At 41.8% G+C, this 21,777-nt stretch overlaps 1 protein-coding gene and 1 pseudogene across 1 annotated transcript in view; both read left to right on the top strand.

Annotated features, from left to right (window-relative positions):
* LOC126272947 (lachesin-like) overlaps positions 1 to 21,777 on the top strand; it is a 384,023-nt gene that overhangs the window by 253,531 nt on the left and 108,715 nt on the right. The gene's annotated exons all lie outside the window — the stretch shown is intronic.
* On the top strand, positions 5,032 to 5,149 carry LOC126274465 (5S ribosomal RNA; annotated as a pseudogene).

Here is a 21,777-nt window from a genome sequence, read left to right as displayed (position 1 = left end):
GAGAGTACGCCATATTATTGCTACGCATGGTGGATATGTGTAAAATATCGTACTATAGAGTTTCCCAGACCGCAACGCCATCTGTTGTTGACAATTGTAACTATTGTAATTTCGAAAGTTTGTCTGCCTGAAAATGTTCTGTTGTCCCAAGAATATTGCAACAAACGGTGTATTTCTATCGCTGCTCGTTTAGTTTGTATTGCCGTTTCAAATATACCGGTCATTTTTGAAACACCCTGTATCTTATCATAGTGTTTTTCGTAACGATTATGAGGCATATTGCGATATAATCTGTTAACAACATCGAACACTTCTGCGTTGTATGATTTAAACAGATTCACCTCGATGTTAAGGTCGATGGCAGCATGTCATGATCTCACATAAATGCAGGATGCTTTTCGATGGGTACCGCTGGGATTTGCAGTGTGATGATAGAGGCTAGCACGAGTGGGGTGGTTATAGGAATCTGGAACATTCTATAACAATTACTACTGGAATACATTAGTAAATAACTTTTACTTAACTTTGTCCTGCTATTGCACTCCAGGAACATAGCTAACAACTACCTTTCTTGAATACAAATGACTCATTAACAAACATTAACTGGATTATACAACAAGCAAAATATTACGTGCGTAATACATGAGCGAACTAGAGACAGCGAACCTAGCGAGCTGAGGACTATTCTAATCTGACTTCGCTCACGACCTGTAGCTGACTCGGCCGGAGCGATCTCCAAGTCACTGTCCGTGCCATACGGCGGCGCTGCAAGCTCCAACGAGTCCAGAGAGGTTGCAAGTACTGGACCGCTATCGTTTATCGCAAACTCTAGCGTGGTGTCTAATGTTGACACCACACACCTGTTTAACACAGGTGCTAATACTGAAGTATCTTACTTAGTTTTCATATTTAGTAGGCCACTGACACTGTGTGATGGCGTGAGGTGTTCTCATGAAATACCATGACGTATGTACTCTGGTTACAAGTCATTATCGTATCGATGCAACAGTGGCTGAAAGATCGATAGCAAAAAAAAAGGCTGAGGGAAATTGGGGTTGGTGGTACTTTAATTTCTCTTAGCTCTGGACACGCACACACACACACACACACACACACACACACACACAGGCGCGCGCGCATTACTGACAGCACCTCATCATTCATTACTGTTTCTCCAGCTTCTTCCGTCCTTGTGTGGAATTAGCCTCGGACTGCCCCATTGGCCCCCCTCTGGCACACAACGTCTCCACATGCCTGAAACACTCTGATCACGTGAACGCCATGCAAGTAGCAAAACACGCGTTTCTCACACGATAGTCTGCAAAAACAATACTTTTTACATTTTCAGAAAGCTTTCGTTTTTCGCCATGCTTTCGTTACCAAAAAAAAAATAAATCAAAGGGTCACCGACTTCAAGGGCAAACTCAGATATTAATTTACATATTACAGTTAAATGATATGTTTCTTAACAAAAATGTGAGGTGATATCTGAGATGTTTCAGGACATCATCATCTTAGACAGTTAATTCGTGTTATTCACTTATTTATCAGAAATTGCATTGTGTTCGTGACTGATGCACTCTTTGCCACTTGTCACTGCTGCTGAAATTCAGTCGGTATGATTTGACTGTTTGAACTCTTGAGTACTATAACGTATGCCTCTTTCTATTCAATGTGTGACTCTCCTTTAACATTCTTACCAACAATTATATTCAGTGTGATTTGACAGTTGGGAATGGTGAGATTCCCTTTGCAAGCAGAAGAAGAAATCCGACGCTTTCGTGCAGTGGTCCTAACCTAAAGGCTATTGACCTCTTCCCATGTTAATACAGCCTGGTCGAGGGCAGAGTATACTTTTAGAGCTATTCCGCCAGAGCTGCAATACTGTTAAATATGTGTTTCTTAAAAATGTGTTTTTACAGATATTGCTGCGCAACGAAGTTTACTCCAGTGCAGAAATGAGATGTGTGTTTACACGTCCTCAAAAACCCCTGTCGTTCCGCAACAAAAGTCAGTAAGAATACTACACTATCTTTGGGTGCACATTGCCGTTAACGTTGCAAACACTGTTGTACAGCCAAATAAATTTCTGGCAGCAGCAATGTAATCAGCCAACTAATGTACTTTACACGTATGTTCCCATATTGTAAATAGAATATGTCCATTAATGTCAATAATAGATTCCATAATGTCTCACTTCGGTGTATATTTCACAACGTAAATTTCAGAGATTCCGGGAGCGAAATCTGTCAATAAAACGTACTGAGTGCGACTAGGGGCTGCCTTGAAAAATTTAATAATATGGTGTGGTTGTATGGAGCACCCAACTATTCTTCACCATATACAGGGCGGTCAGAAACGGTTTGAAAAACCTGTAAGGGTGTTGCACTGTAGGTTGTGCTGAGAAATAATTGATGGGAGAAGAAAAGACACGTTGCGAAGTTTCCGAGTTAACTAGAATTGAAGTTAGCCTATCAGGCCGTTGCGACTGCAAATTCAAGAGGCCCACAAGATATAATTAGTGTCGATTGCTCTCATAACGTAGATGACAGCGCACGAGGCTGCTCAGCCTTTGGCTCGGGTTCGGTCCTTAATGCCGTCCAATGTCCAATTTTTGTATGGAAAACGAAACGAAATACAGTTCTGCCGACACCGTCTCTGGCAGGTCGCTTAAAATTGCGGGTGCAAAAGCTTGACTGGCTATGTTAGATGCTAACTGATTCGAAAATGGCGCTATGCAACGATTATTTTCTTAACAATTATTTCTCAGCACACCCTATCGTGCAACACCCTTACAAGCTGCTCAGACTGTTTCTGACAACCTTGCATATACCACATATCAAGATAATTCCTGTTATACACTATGTGATGAGAAGTATACGGACACCTGACTAAAATGACTTACAAGTTCGTGGTGCCCTCCATCGGTAATGCTTGAATTCAATAATGTGTTGGCCCACCCTTAGCCTTGAGTACAGCTTCCACTCTCGCAGACATACCTTCGATCAGGTGATGGAAGGTTTCTTTGGCAGCCCAGTCTTCATGGAGTGCTGCGCCGGGAAGAGATATCGATGTAGGTCGGTGAGGCCTGGCACGAAGTCGGCGTTCCAAAGCACCCAAAAGGTGTTCTGTAGAATTCAGGTCAGAACCCTGTGCAGGCGAGTCCATTACAGGGATGTTATTGTCGTGTAACCACTCCACCACAGGCCGTGCATTATGAAGAGGTGCTCGTTTGTGTTTAAAGTTGCAGTCGCCATCCCCGAATTGCTCTTCAACAGGGGGAAGCAAGAATGTGTAGCCCTGTAATATCATAGTGCCACACAAAGCAACAAGGGGTGGAAGCACCTCCATAAAAAACACGACCTCAGGATAACTCCACCACCTCCGAATTTTACTGTTAGCACTACATATGCTGGCATATGACGTTCACCGGCCATACTCCGTATCCACACCTTGCCATCGGATCCCCACATTGTGTACCGTGATTCGTCACTCCACACAACGTTTTTCCACTGTTCAATCGTCCAATGACTATGCTCCTTACATCAAGCGAGGCGTCGTTTGGCATTTACCTGCGTGATTTGTGGCTTATGAGTAGCCACTCCACCATGAAATCCAAGTTCTCTCACCTTCCACCCAACTGTCATAGTACCTGCTGTGGATCCTGAGGCAGTTCGGAATTCCTGAGTCATTGTCTGGACAGATATCTGGCTATTACACATTACGACCTTCTTCACCTGTTGGCGGTCTCTGTCAGTCAACAGACGAGGTTGCCCTGAACGCTTTTGTGCTATACATGTTCCTTCACATTTCCACTTCACTTTCACATCGGGAACAGTGGACATAGGGATGTTTAGGAGTGTGGAAATCTCGCGTACAGACGTATGACACAAGTGACACCCAATCAGCTGACCACGTTCGAAGTCCGACAGCCAATCATTTCGAAGTCCGTGAGTTCTGCGGAGCGCCCCATTATGCTCTCTCACGATGTCTAATGGCTACTGAGATCGCTGATATGGAGTGCCTGGTTGTAGGCGGCAGCACTATGTACCTAATATGAAAAATGTATGGTTCTTTTTTGGGGGGGGGGGGTGAAGGGTATGGATACTTTTGATCAAATAGTGTGCATGCATATAGCAGTAATATCCACAATAGAAATATTAGTACAGAAGTCTGCAAAAAAGCATCATTTCCCCGTAGTAACTCAAGGTCAACGGGTGGCTCCATCCTGCCGAAGGAACCGTACAACCAACCATTAGAGTGAAGCATGCTTCATGGGTTTGGAAAGAAGGCAAGAACTGCTTCATATTTGCCGCCATGTCCAATTTCCCCGTCACGCACAGATGTCCCGTCGACTGCTGTGTTATCGGAGACAGAGCGGAAGCTCGGATTATTAAATTAAATCGCTGTTTTTCAATGAATGCACACAGGAAACCCAAATCAGCATTGCCGACTCCATGTCCAACGCTTTAACCATTACAGCACAGTACTTATGTTAAGCACTGACATTGTGCATTAAAAATTACCTTACTTTTGTCCATTCGGATGTGCGCTGAGGATTCCTGCACCTTCCACAAAGTGCAGTGCAGGCAGCTGGTTCGATTCCGCAGGAGTGGGCGTCTCTTGCGTCAGAGGCAGCGAAGAGCCGTGATTTACATTAAGCCGACTGAGTGTAAACACAGCGGTCGCTCCCACGCATTCGCGTCCGCTGGTATTTTATTTACTCTTCCCTCAGATGAACAGTCCCTCCCTATTTCAAGATGTTCCGAAACAAGTCGGCAAGTGCGCCGAATAAACTGTTTCGGGAAACGTCCTTTTTAAACAGCGCAGAGCTGCAGAGAAGAGTGAAACATTCAGTAAGGGAAAGGCGTAAGTAATCGAATGATGTTGTGTCTCCCGTTGTCGAGACTGCTGATGGTTGATATGAGGGTGATTCGAAGCTGTGGGTACATAAGAAACTTTGAAAAGATGTAGTGGACTTTAATGGTATTAAGTTTATTTATCTTTATCATCACCTTTAATTAACTGTGTGGCAACGGCCTTGCCGCAGTGGATATAACGGTTCCCATCAGGTCACCGAAGTTAAGCGCTGGTGGCCGTGGCTGGCACTTGGATGGGTGACCATCCGGGCAGCCGTGCGCTGTTGCCATTTTTCGCAGTGCACTCAGCCTCGTGATGCCAATTGAGGAGCTACTCGACCGAATAGTAGAGGCTCCAGTCACAGAAAACTATCATAACGACCGGGAGACCAGTGTGCTGACCACACGCCCCTCCAACCCCATTCTCTGCTGAGGATGTCACAACGGTCGGATGGTCCCGATGGGCCACGTGTGACCTGAAGACGTAGTGCTTTTTAATTAATTGTGTGAATGATATGAAAGTTCTATAAAACTGGCAAGTTTAGTTACATTTAGTTTTCGTTATCAATTTCAAGCATGGGTCATTGTCAAGTGGTACATGTGTAAGATATTTAACGTTGCAGAAATGGCTTTATCCCCATATATTCCGTAACACGACTTCAGAATTTGCGACGAGTATGAAGTGACAAAAGTCAGAGGATACCTCCTAAAGTCGTATCGGACCTCCTTTTGTCCGCCGTAGTGAGCAGCTCCACATGGCATAGACTCAACAAGTTGGTGGAAGTTCTCCACCGAAATACTGAGCCATGCTGTCACTACACCCAGCTACATATAATAGCGAAAGTGTAGCCGGTGCAGGATTATGTGCACATACTGACCCCTCGAATTATATCCCAAAAATCTTCGATGTGATTCATGTCGGGTGTTCTCAGTGGCCAAATCATTCCCTCGAATTGCCCAGAACGTTCTTCAAACCAAAAGCCAACAGTTGTGGCCCAGTGATATTTCGCATTTTCATCCATCAAAATTCCATCGTCGCTTGGGAACACGAAGTACATTAGTGGCTGTAAATGGTCTCCAAACAACCATTTCCGGTCATTGATAGGTTCACCTGGCCCTGGGGACCCAGTCCATTTCATGTGAACACAGCTTACACCGTTATGGAAGCACCACCAGCTTGGTCAGTGCCTTGTTGACAGCTTGTATCCCTGGCCTTGCGGGCTATGCGCCACACTCTAACACTACCTTTAGCTCTTACCAAATGAAATCGGGACTCGTCTGATAAGGTCACGGCTATCCAGCCGTCTAGTATCTCGTCGATATGATCACGAGCCCAGGAGAGGGGCTACAGGATATGCTGTGCTGTTAACAAAGGGACTCGTGTTGTTCGTCCGCTGCTGTAGCCCAACAGCGCCAGATTTTGCCGCACTGCACTAACGGATAAGTGTGTCGTACGTCTCACGTTAATATCTGTGATTATTTCATGCAGTGTTGCCTGCCTCCTAGCACCGACACCTCTACGCAAACGAAGCTGCACTCGGCCGTTAAAACTAGGCCGTCGCCCACTGCGTTGTCCGTGGTGAGAGGTAATGCCTGAAATTTGGTATTCTCGGCACACTCTTGGCGCTGTGGCTATCGGAATACTGATTTCCTTAACGATTTCGGAAACGTAAAAACCCATGCGTTTAGCTGCAGCTACCGTTCTGCTTTCTAAGTCTGTTAATTCCAATCGTGCAGCCATAGTCATGTCGGAAACCTATTCACATGAATGACCTGAGTACAGATGTCAGCTCCTCCATTGCACTGGCATTTTATACCTTGTGTATGCGATACTACATCTACATCTACATGGATACCATGCAAATCACATTCAAGTGCGTGGCAGAGGGTTCATCAAACCACGTTCACAATTCTCTATTATTTCAATCTCGTATAGCGCGCGGAAATAATGAACACCTATACCTTTCCGCACGAGCTCTGATTTCCCTTATTCTATCGTGGTGATCGTTTCTCCATATGTAGGTCGGTGTCAACAAAATATTTACGCATTCTGAGGAGAAAGTTGATTATTGGAATCTCGTGAGAAGATTCCGTCGCAACGAAAAACGCCTTTCTTTTAATAATTACAGCCCAAATCCTGTATCATTTCTGTGACACTCTCTCCCATATTTCTTGATAATACAGAACGTGCTGCCTTTCTTTGAACTTTTTCGATGTACTCCGTCAGTCCTATCTGGTAAGGATCCCACAACGGACAGCAGTATTCTAAAAGAGGACGGACATAGCGTAGTGTAGGCAGTATCCTCAGTAGGTCTGTTACATTTTCTAAGTGTCCTGCCAATAAAGCGCAGTCTTTAGTCAGCGTTCCCCGCAACATTTTCTATCTGTTCCTTCCAACTGAAAGTGTTCGTAATTGTAATACCTATTTAAGTTGTTTGTAATTGTAATACCTAGTTATTTACTTGAATTTACGGCTTTTAGATTAGGCTGATTTATCTTGTAACCGAAGTTTGAGTTCCTTTTATCACTCATGTTGATGACCTCATACTTTTCGTTATTTAGGGTCAACTGCCACTTCTCGCACCATTCAGATATATTTTCTAAATCGTTTTGCAGTTTGTTTTCATCTTCTGATGACTTTATCAGTCGATAAACGACAGCGTCATCTGCAAACAACCGTGGACGGCTGCTCAGATTGTCTCCAAAATCGTTTCTATAGCTAAGCAACAGGAGAAGGCCTATAACACTACCTTAGAATACGTGAGAAATCACATTCGTTTTACTCTACGACTTTCCGTCAGTTATTATGATCTGTGACTTGTCTGACGGAAATCACGGATCTAGTCGCGTAACTGAGACGATATTCCGTAATCACGCAATTTGATTACAAACTGCTTGTGAGATACAGTGTCAAAGGCCTTCTGGAAATCTAGAAATACGGTATCAACTTGAAATCCCTTGTCGATAGCACTCAACACTTCATGTGAATAAAGAGCTAGAGGCGTTTCACAGGAACGATGTTTTCTACACCCATGGTGACTGTGTGTCAATATACCGTTTTCCTCGAGGTAACTCATAATGTTCGATCACAATATACGTTCTAAAATTCTGCTGCATGTCGATGTTAACAATATGGGCCTGTAATTTAGTGTATTACTCCTACTACCTTTCTTGAATATTGGTGCGACCTCTGCAACTTTCCAGTCTTTGGGTACGGATCTTTCGTCGAGCGAACGGCTGTATATGATCGTTAAGTATGGAGTTAATGCATCAGAATACTCCGAAAGGAACCCAATTGGTATATAGTCTGGACCAGAAGACTTGCTTTTATTAGGTGATTTAAGTTGATTCACTACGTCGACAATATTTACTTCTACGTTACCCATGTTGGCAGCTGTACTCGATTCGGATTCAGTACATGAGGATATCGCTGACTCATAACTTTTGTCACCTGCCTGTACAGCGACGTACTTATTTACGTAACATTGAAATCGAGGTAGGTTTACATATACAGATGAGTCGAAACATTACGAGCATTCCCCACCACGAGAGCGAATGTCTCCTGGTGCCGTTGTGGGGACATGGTGCTGTGAAGAAGGAATATAAGAAGAACAGAGACGAATGGACATCATTCTAGGAACGATACAGACAGCGAACAGGGAGATCCACTAACGTAAGCTGCTCTGACGTAGGGCAAAGTTTTATGACCCGGTTCCTGAAAACGTGTGGCTCGGAAGCGGTGAAATCGCTGGTAGGCAACAAGGTGTTGGACATCTACGCCGAGTTCTGAGGACTGTCCTCTCTGCTAAGCTGGACAGGCGGCGATCTGTGGTAGCTCTTACGAAAGAGAACACTGCTGGTACAGCCACAATTGTTACGGAATACATCGTTCAACTCACGTTACTGATCATGAGGCTCCACCGAAGATGACATCTACATCTTCCTATGTTGACCCAACGACATCGTCCATAACGATTGCCGTGGACACGGAATATCGAGATTGGACCGTGGATCAATGAAAATGTTTCACTTTGTTGGATGAAAAACGTTTCTTGTTACAACAACTGGATGATATCGTCTGTAGATACGTTGTCATCCAAACAAATGGCAGCTCGAAACACGCAAGATGGCACAGAAGGTAGCCAGTGGGGGCAGTATTATGCCCTGTGGTTTCCAAGAGACCTTTGATATTAATTGTACACATTATGACAGTCATCATCTACTTGAACGTTGTTGCAAACCATCTGTCTACCTTCGTGCTTAATGTCGTTCACGACGACAGTGGCATCTTCCAGTCTGTTCATGTAATAAGGCCAGAAGTGGTTTGAGGAGCGTGATAATAAAATCACGGTGATATCTTGGCCACCGGATTCGCTCTATATGGACCCAATGGAACACTTATGGATTGCTATCGACTGCCAGTTCTTCATCCACTAAGCACCAGACCAAAATTTGCAGCAATTGCGTGACCTGTCCGTTGACACCTGGTGCCCATTTTTCTGCGAAAAATTACTAGAGGTTTGTCGAATCCATAGCACGTAGTCACCACTGCATTTATTTCCAAACATGGTCCAAGACGTCCACGAGTACAGCTGAACACACTGCAGGTATCACGTTAGTTAAAAAGTTAGTTACCAGTTCACTACTTCATTTGAATGAGTTTTACCGATATGGTATAAAGCTGGTCACTGGTACAGGGGCCGCCTTATGTGAAGCGTCTCGCCACGGTCGCGGCTGCCTCCGTCGGAGGTTCGAGTCCTCCCTCGGGCATGTGTGTGTGTGTGTGTGTGTGTGTGTGTTTGTGTGTGTGTGTATGTGTGTGTGGTTCTGTGTGTGTTGTCATTATCGTAAGTTAGTTCAAGTGAGATTAAGTAATGTGTAAGTCCAGGGACCGATTACCTCAGCAGTTTGGTCGCATAGGAACTTCCACAAATTTCCAAATGTTCAACTGTTACAGAATATGATCATTTATTCACTACTAAATAGAAAACGGACTTTAATTTAATAACTGAAAATATTATCTGTCAGTTCTCATGTTAGAAATGAGAAATTTCACAGATTTAACATGAAATTAAACATATTTCCTAGACATTTTATTAGTGTTTTAATTAATTTTCTATTTTCGGAATAGATAGAGTTCTCCAAAGGAAATGACTTCTGATTACACTTCAAATATGCTTTGACCCCTGTCACATATTTTATGATATGCACCATAAGATCAAAGGAAGTTCTTATCGTTTAAATGCTCAATATATCTCTTTACAGAAGAGATTCCAACTTCTCAACAATTGTGCAGTTAAATCTATATGTGTATGCCACATTATATGTATGTATACGACATAAACACATTACATTAACTATCTATAGCCGCTAAATTAGCGACGTAACAATTGTGTAATTAATACGAACTCGTTCATACTACTGAATATTATATCAAATGCTACTGGAATTTTGTTCAGACACTTCGGCAAATGGCACTACATTCGGCATATTTCATGTGAGTATTAATGTGTTTAGGAAGAAAGATAAAAAGCTAATACAATATTATGAATATTTTGAGTAAGTGCTTACGACGAATTGTATTTGGAAATGTACTGAAGCTGAATAGCTTGGACGATATTTATTCCTCCTGAGCGGAATATTTGCTGCGATGAACACTTTTGAAAAGTTGAAAGAGTTCCAGCACTGGGATTAAGACCCGGAACCTTGCGTTTCACGTACTGTCTGAAAACTTCGACTCTCAATTCACGACCGTGGGATTCCGTTTACGGACTTTGCTGCTACTGCCAATAAAAGTTCCTGGCCTTTGCTTTAACATTTTCGTAAGTCTATAAAAGAGATTTTGATGTTCCTAGATGCACTGATTACTCATATGTCTACCATCCGCTAGGCTCGGAAAGCAAACACAGAGTATTACAAAAACGAATATAAATTTCCGCAAAGTCTTTCTCATCACTATGAGAGTTATGAGAAAATATATACTTGTTATGTACCACATCAGCTTTAATTAGCGAAAATACAACCGCATAGTACCACATACGATTTGTGAATAGTTTGAGGATTTCTCGGTTGTGAGAACGCAACATGCTGTTTTAGATCAAGAGTCAAATGACATGGAAGTAACTTAAAGCGTGCATCGAAAAGTTGGTTGCGGCCCTTGTTGTATGCAAATGACTTTTTACACAATATTAGCAGGAACCTTACACTTTTAACGTGTGATATAGTCTCCACCCATATATATATAAAAGAAAATGTCCTGACTGATTTATTGACTCTTCTTCGCCCAGCCCAAACAACTAAAGACAGAAACTTGAAATTTTGAGACGGGGTTGATCTTATACTGTAATGGGATGAAACAGGAGATGAAAGATTTTTTGGAAAATGTCGTTATTCACGCAGTTTTGAAGCTAAAGGTATGAAAAATGATACTTGGTTTCTGGTCACATATAAAAAGAGTGTTTCGGCATTTTTGGGAACCTGAATGGGGAAGAAACAGTAACTGAAAGTTCCTCTTTTTTTAAAAAACTAATTCACTATTTCAAAAAACTGCTAAAGCATTTTGAAAGCTGTATCTGTGAAACTTGGTATTTTACGTCTCACTTAAAAGTGATAAATACTTGGTTTAGTGTCTTCGGAAATTCAACCTCTAATGGAGAGAAATAGGGAACGAAAAGTTTTATAAAATTATTTCAGTATGAAAGCATTATTAAAGTTACATAATTGAAAATTTGTATTTGGATTCTCGATTAGAAATTTTTAAAAAATATGTGTTTCAGTGTTTTTGGAAACTCAACCCCTAAGGAGGCGAAACAAGAGATGAAAGGTTTTTTTGGAAGCATTTTATTATGAAAGGTTTTTTAAAGCTAAATTCATGATATTTTGGATTTGACTTGTCGTTTAGAAATAAAAGTACATGTTTGTAGAAATTCAACCCCGAATGGAGTGACATAGGAGATGAAAATTTTTACGAAAATATTTCGTTCATTTCAAACCTGTTTTAAAGCCAAATCTGTGACAATTGGTCTTTGACAGGTCGATTAGAAATAAATATGCATTAGGCGATGAAAGTTTCTAAGGAAATATCACGAAAAGAGCTCAAAAAGCAGGATGAACAGAAACTTTGGGCTCCAGTTACCAGAATAGCTTTCTATCAGCAGGACATTCGGACAAGACCATGCTTCTATGGCCTTAATCAGCGTCAAAAATTAAGGTGTTGCTGTTTGTGAATTAAATCAAAGAAAGCTATTTAACAGTCACCACCACAACAAATCAGCGTTATCAGAATTGTGTAGAAAAAGATACGGATCTTTAATACATAAATTTTCAGCAGGCCTAATATATGTTTACAGAATTGTTTTTGTTTTAATTACTGTGAAAACGGAGGTGAAGCTTCGGGGGCTAAACTAGTTATGTATAATGAAGTACTACCTAGAACTTACTGTGCATGTATTCAGGTAGGTCTTAATAAGTTTTCAACGTAGTGCAGTCTGTTCTAAATGTTCAGGAATGGAAAACTGTGCACTTCACTGAGCGCAAAAATTAACATCATATGACTGCAATATCAATGAGCCACAACTGAAATAAGTCAATTCAGGTAAATAGCAGGATGCAGCAATTTGTAGGGATATGAAATGGAATTATCACATTCATACCAACGTTGATAAAAATGATGGTAGATTTTGTTCATTGATAGTAAACTGTCAAATTTCAATCGCTCTAGGAATTATATTGGCTACAAATCACTAGTGAAGCCAATCCTGGAATACTGGTCAAGGTTTTGGGAACCATGTCCAGGACGACTAATAAGAGTCGCTGAAGTCATACAAAGAAGGAGCAGCACGAATAGTCAAATGATTTTTTTGACTCAAGGGAGACGGTTATGAAAATACTGAGAAACATGAGTTGGAAGACGCTTGAAGACAGACTCCAACTACCACGCGAAACCTTTTACAGAGTTTCAGGAACCATTTGAAGAGAGCAGTCTAGGAATGTATTACAGCCACATCCGTATCGCTCTTTGAGGGACTGCGAAGGCTGATCATTTATTGCAGTCCATGAATGTAGGGAATGGCAAGAAACCATAACAGTGGTAAGTACCGTCTGCCATGCACTTTTCTGTGGCGCTAGTTTGAAGATATTCATTTACCTTCGTGCGCTACCAATATTTCCGAGTGAATCACCATTCCTTTCGTATAAGCACAAAATACGGGTAAGGTTGCCAGCACTGCGGGAAGAAGTTGGCGGTGCTTCCCTCACTGGTCCCATCCCCACGGCATCAAGTGGACCAACTAGCTTCAAAACCTCGGCATAACAAAAAAAAAATGGATATACAATTGTACAAAACTGTGTTCATTCTATGTTTTTGGGGCCAATGGTTACGGATCCGATATTGAAATCCCAAAATTCAAAGTGCCAGATTCAGTACAGCGGAAGAAAAACTGTAAATTTAGAAGGTTCGAGTTAAATTTTGGGAGTAAGGTATCCTGATATTACAGATAATGGATCAACATTGCCGTATTGAAATCGTTGTCTGACATACAATAGTTTTCAATCGAAACCATAGCGAAAGTTATCGCTTGCGTCGTTATCGCTATCAGAACAGTAGCCGTCGGGTTGTCCACTGGGATGGTTCGGAAAGCATATCTTTTACCTCCGGTGTGCTGATCGTCTTTAGTTGTCATTTTCCGGATCTCGATATGAGTGGATCCGAAGATGCTTTCTCACGAGAATATTTGTGCATTAATCCTCTTACTAACGCTGGATATTTTTCTTCCGAGCTTCCTGCGGATCTTCAGATCGCTGACCAATTGTCAAAGGATCAGCTTCGACTATAGCATATCCATGCGTCAAAACTATCTAGATTGACTGCATTCGGTAGGTTAAATATAAACCTACATAGGCTATATATCATCTCCAGAATGAGATTTTCACTCTTCAGCGGAGTGTGCGCTGATATGAAACTTCCTGGCAGATTAAAACTGTGTGCCCGACCGAGACTCGAGACCTTTGCCTTTCGCGGGCAAGTGCTCTACCATCTGAGCTACCGAAGCACGACTCACGCCCGGTACTCACAGCTTTACTTCTGCCAGTACCTCGTCTCCTACCTTCCAAACTTTACAGAAGCTCTTCTGCGAACCATGCAGAACTAGCACTCCTGAAAGAAAGCACTTGCCCGCGAATGGCAAAGGTCCCGAGTTCGAGTCTCGGTCGGGCACACAGTTTTAATCTGCCAGGAGGTTTTATATACCATCTGTTCACAAGCAAGGAATTCTATTTAAATTTCTCAAAAGTAATGGCACACTCGCTTGACATTGTCAACAAGATTACTTTGCTCTTCTCCATTAACTCTTCAATAATACCTCAAATATATGCAGTTAAGGGCACATCGTCAGAAAAAAGCCTTGCAGAATTACCATCATAGTTTGTGCCCAATCCCTGCTTGGCAACGCCAATCGACAGATCTCAATTGCGTTTGAAGTCGCTTTGAATTATCATTTCACGCTCTACAGACCGAGTCAACTATTAAAGTTGATTCCGAGAAAGAAATCATCCAAAATGTTCATCACAGAATCATCCGCAAGTCGGAAAATGTTAAAAGACCATTTAAAATCCTATTTCGTGAATGAAGTTAATGACAATGTCGCAATTAATGTGAAGTGTATACTACTTAGTGATTCTTGGAGTCCTCACAAGGACGCAACAACATTAAATGACCCATTTGCTGATAAAGAAATTGAATGGATGATCATTCCTCCAAAAAATGAAATACGTACATTCTGTGGATATATATTCCTTTCGACAATATAAAATATATGCAAGAACGATAACAGACTCCATAAGGACACTCTGCAGTGACTTCGACATTAGATTACAAAACACAGTTTTCAAAATGAAAATACATTCTATTGTTCACAACCAGCTGTCTGTTCCAGTGTATCAGCCTATACTTCAGTATTTCAGGCAAGCAGCTGGCTACAATACTCCCGCATATATTTCTGAATTCAAGAATGTAATTCAACTATCATTTGATTTTGAGGCTCAAGAATGTGACTCTGAGGACTGTTCGGAAGTATGGAACCACGAGGCTGCTACGGTCGCATGTTCGAATCCTGCCTCGGGCATGGCTGTGTCCGATGTCCTTATGTTGGTTAGGTTTTAGTAGTTCTAAGTCTAAGGGACTGATGACCTCAGGTTTTAAGTCCCATAGTGCTTAGAGTTATTTGAACCATTTGACTGTTCGGATATTGTTTTTGCCAACTGTGCCTATTGTGATTCTGCATAATGTTAAATATATTTTGCTGAGGAACCTCTTATACACTTTTAAAGTCCGATAACGCGCAAAGTAATAGTATCGTGATGAAATTCTTTCACCGTCCTAGTCACTATGGTATCCAAAGCTTCTGTGTACGGTTAGAGCACCAAATTCCTGTTGGGAGCGGCAAACTCCGCTAGTGAGAAATTCATAAATCTATCGTGTTTAGATATTAAACTGAACAGACACCAGAGCAGTAGCGCAGCGAAATTGTTATTAACTAACTGAATCAAAGTCACTTGCAAAAAAGACTCTGAGGAAATTCGTAGGATTGTTATTTCTCGTCATGTCCTTTCGCACTAAAATGATTCTGATGAATGAGAAGGAATTCAGAAGAATGGAAACGTGCTTCGATAATAAGAGCAAAATTAAATGGATTAAATTATGTGTGCAAGTATTATATTTGCAAGCAGAAATATATCTCTTGAAATTTATCTTATCTACTATATTTAAATATTTGCAATACGGTATACCCAAAAGCAGGCAGTACCGATGAGAAGTAGAAACTAAGTCCTTCAAACATATGTCCAGTACCAAATAGCTGATGACATTTCTAGATCGTAGGATTCACATTATTGCTAAAATCTTATTCTACTTAAACGCAAAATCGCTTCCAGCTTTACCGCAGTCGTCAGATCTATTACAGGAAAATATAAATCAAGATATTTCAGAAATCGTGAAACATGAAGTTAATCCTATTACATAGAAACGCAGCTAAGTCTTTTACATTAAAATTTTACATTAAAAAGCAACCACACAGAGGTCGCACTGTCATTAGCTGACTTGATCAACGGAATACACAAGCTTAAATAATGAATAAAAGTTAAAAATCTTCGAGCTACTGAAAAAAGTGGTGACAGATCTTTAACACGCAAATATTAATATAGAGTACGTAAATGTCAGAAAGTGTCACACAGTTGTGGGTTACATATAGCAACAATTTTATTAAAAATATACGAGAAAAGTAGTGTGATTGTTAGCTTCTAAATATCAAGCATCATGGAATAATTTTGCCTTCAATATAATACGAACAACATCATGTTTCACTCTTAGTTCTGATTTCCTCTTAAGTGGGCGCAGTTTACTGTGTGCTCATTGCTCATTTCTTGTTGGCTCTTTTGGTCTCTGTAGTTAGTCCTCTGGCAATGAAATCTTGCCAAACATGGTACAGCTGTGTCCTTTATGAGCCATTGTGTGCACAACAACGACGAGGAATAGTCGAAGGCCTCACAGAGCTGCGTCGGGTTGGGTTGTTTTGGGGGAGGAGACCAAACAGCGAGGTCATCGGTCTCATCGGGTTAAGGAAGGACGGGGAAGGAAGTCGGCCGTGCCTCTTTTAAAGGAACCATCCTGGTATTTGCCTGGAGCGATTTAGGGAAATCACGGAAAACCTAAATCAGGATGGCCGGGCGCGGGATTGAACCGTCGTCCTCCCGAACGCGAGTCCAGTGTGCTAACCACTGTGCCACCTCGCTCGGTCCTGGCAGAGTTCTGACGTCGGATGTGGAGGAGCAAGTGGTGCAACAAACGATCCTGACACAAGGGTGCGGTGAACAGGACCCGCTAAAGGCACAAACCACGCTCTTGTCTCTGGTCAATGCTGCATTACAGCGAGCGCAAGCTGTGAGGCCATAAGACAACAAATAAGGTCGCAATTTTGCCAGTGGATTCTAAGACGTAGACCTGAACTTCCACGTTTCACAGATTGCTTATTATTTACGTATTCGGTGGAATTCAGACAGATATTTATGCCACAATCATTTTATTCATCATCAATTAACGCTTTTCAGTGCGTTCACTATCGCCAGAGAATGTCATACGTTGAACGAACAGTACGAAGTAACTAAGTGAGAATCGAAATGTCACAAACATTAACGTAAACAGCCCTAGAAAGTACATCGACATGAAAGATCCACAGACTAAACACAGTGACTTTACATTGTTACACCGATCTCTAGGCAAGTCAGAAGATATTTGACTGATTACAGGCTGAAACAGTTTACCGAACACAACTTCGGTGTCAGCACTTAGTAGAAAGTAACACCCGAACCCATTGCTTCTCAAAATTTGTGACAATTCAGTAAGGTACGTAAGACACTGTGAAATTTTTATTTGTCATATACCACACGTATTGTAAAATTGTTCTATCAAGCAGAGCATGAGCAAGCATACACAACTACTTAGGAGCGTCGGAAGGAATTGTAGAATGAGAGATTTATAAATTTAAGCACTATACCTTGTAAATTAAGTTGGTAAAAATCTAGAATGACTATTTTTGTTAACTACTTATAACTATAAAATTTTGTCATTCCACTACACCAAGTTTTTATAAAGCAAGGTATATTTTGGTGATCAGATAAGTTGTGATAAATCTATTCTCACGTCGCCAACAATAACTTGGAGCCAACGAAGCTGCTGTAAAGCGATACAGGTAGAACATATTAGTTCGGTGAAGGATTGAACTACGCTATTACCATTAACATTTTTCATTGTAACTTTTATATGGGAGTCTGCCGTTGACTGGGCAAGCGTATTATGTAAGTCTCCATTCATTGGTTTGCGAGTAATACAGACTCGTGTACCCTTGTATATTTCTCCTGGCGTAGAACCTGTTGCGGCATTTTCTTAAGTACTTCCCGCTAATTTTCAATAGCCAATGTTAGGGGCTGACTTTTGTCGGTTATACATAAATGTCAGAATAAATTTTAACTCTGCAGCATAATGAATTGTGATTTGACAGTTATTGGCATATATCAAAACTATGTACCAGATAGGGTTTCGAACCCAGAACCTTTTACTTTCACGGTCAAAACCTCTAAGTGATTTAAGTTTTCAAGCACTTCTCACGACCCTCTTCCCCAATCTCACCTCTCGTACGTTTACTTCCACAAATACGAGGGTCGTTCAATAAGTAATTTGGAAATTTGTGGTAAGTTCCTATGGGACGAAACCTCTGAGGTCATCGGTCCCTAGGCTTACACACTACTTGATTTAACTTAAACTAACTTACGCTAAGGACAACACACACACACACAAACACACACACACACACACACACCCATGCCCGAGGGAAGACTCGAACCTCGGACGGTGGGAGCCGTGACAAGGTGCCTTGACTGCGCGGCTACCCCGTGCGGCCAATAAGTAAAGCCCACATTTAAAAAAAAAACCATTAATATTCATAGATGGATGCCCTTGTTGGTGCTTCACATTTGATGTCTATTCTTTGGGCCGGTGAAGTTTCGAACCGTTCTGACTGATGGCAGAACCGTAGTACAGGGTCAAAAAGGCGCCTACAAAAGACTCACATCATACGCAGCATGCTGTTATTAAACTCTTGTGTTCAGAAAAAGGAACCGTAGTGAACATCCACAAACGTCTGTGTGCAGTGTATGCGGATAATGCAGTTGACAGGAGTACAATTCAGTGACGGGTAAATAAAGTTACAGCCTCAGGAAATACAGAAACATATCTCCATGATCAGCCAGGGTCGGGACGTCCTGTCACAGCCACTGATCCAGACATGCTGAACTTGACAGGAGTACAATTCGATGATGGGTAAATAAAGTTACATCCTCAGGAAATACAGAAACATATCTCCATGATCAGCCAGGGTCGGGACGTCCTGTCACAGCCACTGCTCCAGACATGCCCAATCGGATACCATTATCGTGCCGACCGGCGTATCACATCTCGTCAATTGGCTCTACAGTTGTCGGTCAGTATTGGAAGTGCGTTTGCAATGATCGAGAATCTCGGGTATTCACGCCCACACACAAGTCTGAGAACCCGGGAACACATAGCGATCGCCAAATTGGGTTGGACATCATTGCCTTATCCACCCTACAGTCCAGACTTGGCACCCTCAGACTTCCATCTCATTGGGCCGCTTAAAGATTCTCCACGGTGAACACACTTTGAAGATGATGAGAGTGTCAGTCAAGCAGTGGAAAAATGGCTACGCCTACAGGGCAAGAGCTTTTACCAGCAGGTTAAAATGGCTCTAAGAACTATGGGACTTAACATTTGAGATCATCAGTCCCCTAGACTTAGAACTACTTAAGCCTCACTAACCTAAGGACATAACACACATCCATGCCCGAGGCAGAATCCGAACCTGCGACCGTAGCACCAGCGCGGTTCCGGACTGAAGTGACTAGAACCACTCGGCCCCAGCGGCCGGATTACCAGCAGGGAATACATTCTGTTCCACAACATTGGCGCACGGCCATAGAACATGATGGAGACTACGTAGTAAAATAGGGCATCGAGAAGACATGTTAATGTATAATGTCACCAAATTCTGACTCTTAACAATAAATATTTTCCGAAAAAAAAAGTTGGGCAGTGCTTATTGAACGACCCTCGTACATCTTCTCGCATCTTCCAAATTTCACACAAGTTCTCCTGCACACATTGCAGCATTATCGTATCCGAAATACAGATTATTACGGAGGAATTGTATTCAAAACGAATTTTCACTCTGTCTAGGTTTTCATGTTGATTTTCTCTTGTTGAAAGATTAAAACCGTGTGCCGGCCTGAGACTCGAACTTGAAACATTGGCTTTTCACGGTAAATGTGCTAACGACTGAGATTTCAATATTCGCACGTAGTCATGGATTACAGTGCACCGTATAAAGACCGTCATTCCGCCACCTTTTACTTCCGGTACTTGTTGATAGAAGCTTCTTCTTTTTATACGAAGAAGAAACCGGACATTTTAAGCGTCTTTTTGCCATGATCTTGTGGCCGGTTTGATGCAGTCCGCCACGAATTGTCCTCTCTTACGAACCTCTTCTTCTCAGAGTAGCGCTCGCATCCTACGTCTCAATTATTTGCTGGCTGTATTGCAACCTCTGTCTTCCTCTGCATTTTTTGGCTTCTACAGCTCCCTCTAGTACCATGGAAGTCAATCCCTGATGTTTTAACAGATGCCTCACCGTCTTGTCCCTTCTTTCTCTTCCGTTCCGGTTTTTCTACAGTCTATGTTTCCTTACCATACAACGCTGTGCTGCAAACGTACACTCTCAAAAATTTGTTTCTCAAATTACGACCTATGTTAGATACCAGTACACTTCTCTAGACCAGGAATGCCTTTTTGCCAGTGCTACACTGTTTTTCACATCAACTGCACCCCGCCCGTCATGGATTATTTTGTTACCTACGTAGCAGAATTTCTTAACATCATCTTTATCCTGATCACCAATTCTAATTTGAAGTTTCTCGTTGTTCTCATTTCTGCTACTTCTCTTTATTTTCGTCTTTTTTTTAGTTACACTCAATCCACATCCTGTACCCACTGGATTGTTCATCCTATCCAACAGATCCTCTAATCCTCGTTCACTTTCGCTGTGAATAGAAATGTAGTCAGCAGATCTTAACATTGATATCCTTTCACCTTGAATTTTATTTCCCCTCTTGGACATTTCTTTTATTTCTGCCGTTGCTTCTTCGATGTATAGATTGAACAGTAAGCGTGAAAGCCTACATCTCTATTTTACACCGTTCTTAATCAGAGAACGTTGTTTTTGGTCTTCCACTCTTATTGTTCCCTCTTGGCGCTTCTAGATATTGCACATTACCTGCCTTTCCCTTTTTCTCAGAATTTCGTACATCTCGCACAATTTGACACTGTCGAACGCTTTTTGCAGGTCGACAAGTCCTATGAACGTGTTTTGATTTTTCTTTACTCCCACTTCCATTATCAATCGCAACCTCAGAAATGCCTCTCTGGCTCCTTTACCTTTCCAAAGACCAAATTAACGCGTCCTCAAATTTTTTTACCATTGTGCTGCATATTATTCTCGTCAGCAAGTTGTATGAGCTGTTCAGCCGATTGTGAGATAATTCTCGCACTTGTTGGCTGTTGCGTTATTCGGAATTGTATGAATGATGATTCTTTCCAAAGTCGGAAGTATACCACCAGACTCACATTCTATACACCAACGCTGAGAGCAGCAGCCGACTGTACACCTCTAACTAAAACGTAAAAACAGTATCGAATCATAATGTTGTGCTGTTGCACTGTACTACGACAACAAATTCTTGAAAAATATGAAACCAGATACATAAAACTTCATAGGAACCGGAATGAAGAGGGACCCTCTGAAAACATGCAAACATTCTGTAAAAATATGGACTTTCGTATGGTGCTTAAAGCGCCTGGATGTGTTTTTAAAAATCTGTACTGATGAATTCTTCTGAGAGCTCGGATAGGACTCCTACAATGAGTTTAGAGATCCTATATTTCGTACGTTTCTCCAGGATTAACATTAGGCGTCTGCATGAAAATGGAAAACATCGCAAATGCGTTTCACCTGGTACCTGATTCTTTGTGGCACCTGAGTAATCTAATGAAATACACTCCTGGAAATTGAAATAAGAACACCGTGAATTCATTGTCCCAGGAAGGGGAAACTTTATTGACACAATCCTGGGGTCAGATACATCACATGATCAGACTGACAGAACCACAGGCACATAGACACAGGCAACAGAGCATGCACAATGTCGGCACTAGAACAGTGTATATCCACCTTTCGCAGCAATGCAGGCTGCTATTCTCCCATGGAGACGATCGTAGAGATGCTGGATGTAGTCCTGT

Source organism: Schistocerca gregaria, chromosome 5 (assembly GCF_023897955.1).
Source record: "Schistocerca gregaria isolate iqSchGreg1 chromosome 5, iqSchGreg1.2, whole genome shotgun sequence".
In the NCBI taxonomy this organism is placed as follows: domain Eukaryota; kingdom Metazoa; phylum Arthropoda; class Insecta; order Orthoptera; family Acrididae; genus Schistocerca; species Schistocerca gregaria.
Note: the sequence above shows the minus strand (reverse complement) of the source record. Positions and strands in the feature narration are given on the sequence as shown.